Source organism: Hyaena hyaena, unplaced genomic scaffold (genome assembly GCF_003009895.1).
Source record: "Hyaena hyaena isolate Hyena2069 unplaced genomic scaffold, ASM300989v1 scaffold_713, whole genome shotgun sequence".
NCBI lineage: Eukaryota > Metazoa > Chordata > Mammalia > Carnivora > Hyaenidae > Hyaena > Hyaena hyaena.
Window position 1 is genome coordinate 224,029 of NW_024081334.1, and position 3,832 is coordinate 227,860.

General features: G+C 42.0%; 1 pseudogene; it reads left to right on the forward strand.

Annotated features, from left to right (window-relative positions):
• Window positions 1-3,214: 3,214 nt before the first annotated feature.
• Window positions 3,215-3,310, forward strand: LOC120220518 (annotated as a pseudogene).
• Window positions 3,311-3,832: the final 522 nt, after the last annotated feature.

Here is a 3,832-nt window from a genome sequence, read left to right on the forward strand (position 1 = left end):
TGAAAAGTCCATAAGGAAAAATTGATTTAACCTTAAGGCATTTTCCAAAATGACCTGTCAATCTCATCATTTGTTTTCCAAATCTTTTGGACCCTGCCTCAGAAGATGCTTCATGCCAACAATCTAGGAAGCTCGGGTCCACTTTCCCAGATCCTGGGAAGACCGTCCAACTTCTTGTTGAAAATCAAACAACTTGGGGCGCTTGGGTGGCCCAGTTGGTTGAGTATCCAACTTCGGCTCAGGTCATAATCTTGCAGTCTGTGAGTTTGAGCCCCGTGTTGGTCTCTGTGCTGACAGCTCAGAGCCTGGAGCCTGCTTCAGATTCTGTGTCTCCCTCTCTCTCTTCCCCTCCCTCCCTCATGCTCTGTCTCTCTCTGTCTCTCAAAAATGAATAAACTGTAAAAAATCAAACAACTTGACTCACTCCCTTATCGCTCTGTTGCCACTGAAGCAAGAAAAAGGGAGAGACCTTATCTCTCTGGCTTTGACATTAATTCTTTCTTCAAGATCCACAAAACATGTTGGGCATAGCAACTGGTGAAATGTGGTTTCAGATCTTGGTGTATCACTTGTCAGCTCTTCACCTTAGGTGAGTACTTCACCTGGCGGAGCATAAACTGTATCTCTGTAAAATGGAGCAATGTGGCTTGCAAGGCTGCTCTGCTCTGCTAGGCCATGCACCTAGCAGAAAGGGAACTGCTATTCTTTCCTCTGCAGGGAATAGGCTTAGCTTTCTAAAAATGGCTTCAAGCCTATTTCAAGTTGTTTACCTTGTTGGTAAGGGTTAATAGGTATTTCTTTGCTGGTTATCAAAATGCAGAGCTCAGGCTTCAGGGAGAATATGGGGTGGGTGTGTGGAGAAATGCCAGCCTTGCACCAGGCACATCACAGTTTTTAAGCCTTGCTTTCAAAGACTTCTCCAGTCTAGAACCCATCCTAGAAGATAACCATGGTTTTTGTAATAAAACTAGGAATGTGTGATTGACAGCAGATGAAATTTTGAAATTCAGATTGTCTCGGGAAACCTGGTACTGTTGACTTCTGTACTCACAGGCTCTTCAGTTCTAAAGCAAAAGCCCTCTGGTTCTCCGACCCAAGCCTCTTGTCAGCAGAAATTACTCCAGAGCTTGGCTCCTCCTATTTCCCCAGCTTTCCTCTTTGAGGTACTTTGAGCTGAATTATACCAATTGTGTGTCCCTTCCCCATGACTACTGGTACAATTGCAGTCTTAATGCTGGAAAACTCTTTTGTCTAATGTTTGCAAGGATCTTAAAGGGATTTCTAATGGGGTCACTCAGAAAGGAGACTGTCTTTCTGCCAGCTCCTTACAAGAGGGAAGAATTTCCCTGTTGTTTTGGGATTAGGATTACAAGGAGATACAAAGGAATAGAGAAGAAAGAATGGCTGGGATATCAGTGCCATGTGTGTAAAATGGGCACACCAGCACCTCACAGGGCCGTGGTGGGATGTGGTTGGGCCTCCATGGTAGCCCACCTTCAAAGAGCAGGAGCCATGTCTCCAAGGCTGCCCAGGAGCGCCTCCCAGCCTGCAGCTGTGCAGAAAATGTTGCTTGTACCTTATCCACATGCTCACCCAGTGCCACTCGTCCACATACTCAGTGTTAGCTTGTAGAGCATGCTTTTAAAGGCTCCAAAGGCTGTAAAGCTCCAAGTCTGACAACTAATACAGGGCTAACTGTGGGCACTCATTTTCTTTTGTTGCCTTTCTTAATCGTCAGAGGAATGGGCACACATAGGCTTGGAGCCAAACTTCCTGGGTTTAAATCTTGACTCACCACTTCCTAGCTGATGTGACCATGACCTGGTTACTTGATTTCTCTGTTTCCCATTTTCATCTTCTGTAAAATGAGGATATAGTACATACCTCATATGGCTGTCATGAGACTCGTGTAAGGTATAGGTTCAATAAATATTATTGTCATTTCTCCCATTTTATGAAAGAAGAAAATAAGACTCAGATATTGACACTGGTAACCCTTAGCTACTCATGGCAGAATTAACTAGGACATGTGTCTGATCCAGTTACAGTCCTGCTAGTATGCCAGCTCTTTCATGGTCAAAGAGATGAATCCCAACTGGTAGGAGATCAAAAACCATATAGAGTAACATTGGACAGTGTGTGTGACAGAAGGTTGGTAAGAGTGCTCATGGGGGTGTAATTTGGCTCAGGGGTACACAGACTTGGATTTCTAGGAAATACCTCCAGGTTCTCTGGATAACCTGCTTTGAGAAGGCCCTTTGCAATGAAATGACAACTATTTTGGATTCCTTACTGCCCCTGGTGGTAACAGATCACATGGGGCTCTTTCCCTAAGAGATGAAAGCAGGGGGCTATTCTGAAATTGGCTTTCCAGATTAATGAAGAATTTTGAACTTTCTGTTTCTCAATTTTAGCCTTCCTGGCACCTCTGCCCCAACAGCACAAATTAGTTCTTGGATTTTTCCCTTTATGAATTAATGAATAGTTTAGTAACTGCTTGAGCAGTTACCAGGCTTTTAGGGATCTCCCCATCTGTAAAACCAGCATCTTAGTCCCACTCAGACAGCCCATGGTCAATTCCATTCTGTTCATTTTTATTTCAGCAGACAAACCACAAGGTGGCAGCATGAGTAGTTTGTTCTCCTGTTTTCTCCCCAAGTGTTGGGAGAAAGAGGAATTGCTGTGCGTGCAGCGTAGAGCTAAAAGTTAGTCTTCTACCCCAGGTCATGGCTACCCAGGACATTGTTAGGGTCAGCACTCAGCAGGAGTCCATAGCGTGATTTGCCTCTGCCTGTGTGTGCTTTCTCTTTCTTATATGGCAAATAGAGACAAAATTTGCTCAAACTTCCTTAAAGGGCACCCTGAGGATTCACATTAGCTAGCGGGTAGGAATAAGACTTTTTAAATAATTAAGTTAAATTTGGGGAGGGAGGAAGTTATTATGGATTCACATACAAGTTATAAGAAATAATTCAGAGGGCTTCCATGTACTTTTCACCCAATTTCCCCCAACAACAGCATTTTGTAAAACTAAAGAGCAATATCACAACCAAAGTGTTGACATTGATACCATCAAGACACACAATGCCATTACCACAAGGATCTCTCCTGTTGCTTTTTTATAGCTACACCCATGACCCCATCTTTACCAATGACAACCACAATGGAGAGATGTTCTCCATCACTATAATTTTGTCATTTCAAGAATATTATAGTGCTCACTTCGGCAGCACATATGCTAAAATTGGAATGATCAGAGATTAGCCTGTGCAAGAATGATACATAAGTTCCTGAAGTGTTCCATATTTTTTTTAAAAAAGAATATTATATATGTTGCCATTTGTCACAACATGGATGGAATCAGAGAGTATTATGCCAAGTGAAATAAGTCAGTCAAAGAAAGGCAAATACCATATGGTTTCATTCACATGTGGAATTTAAGAAACAAAAGCAACAAAGAGAGAGAGGCAAACCAAGAAACAGACTCTTAACTATAGAGAACAAACTGATGGTTACCAGAGGGGAGGTGAGTCAGGGGATGGGTGAAATTAGTGATGGGATTAAGAGGTACACTTGAGATAAGCACTAGGGGTTGTATGGAGGTGTGGAATCACTATATTGTACACCTGAATTGAATTTTACACCGTAGATAATTAACTGGAATTTAAATAAAAACTTTAAAAAATAAAGAATATTATGTAAATAGATTCATACAGTATGTAACACTTTAGGTTTGGATTTTTTTCACTTAACCTAATTTTCTGCAGATTCATCCAAGCTGTATATACCATTAGCTTGTATTCCACTGGATGGATGTACCAGTTTGTCTAAC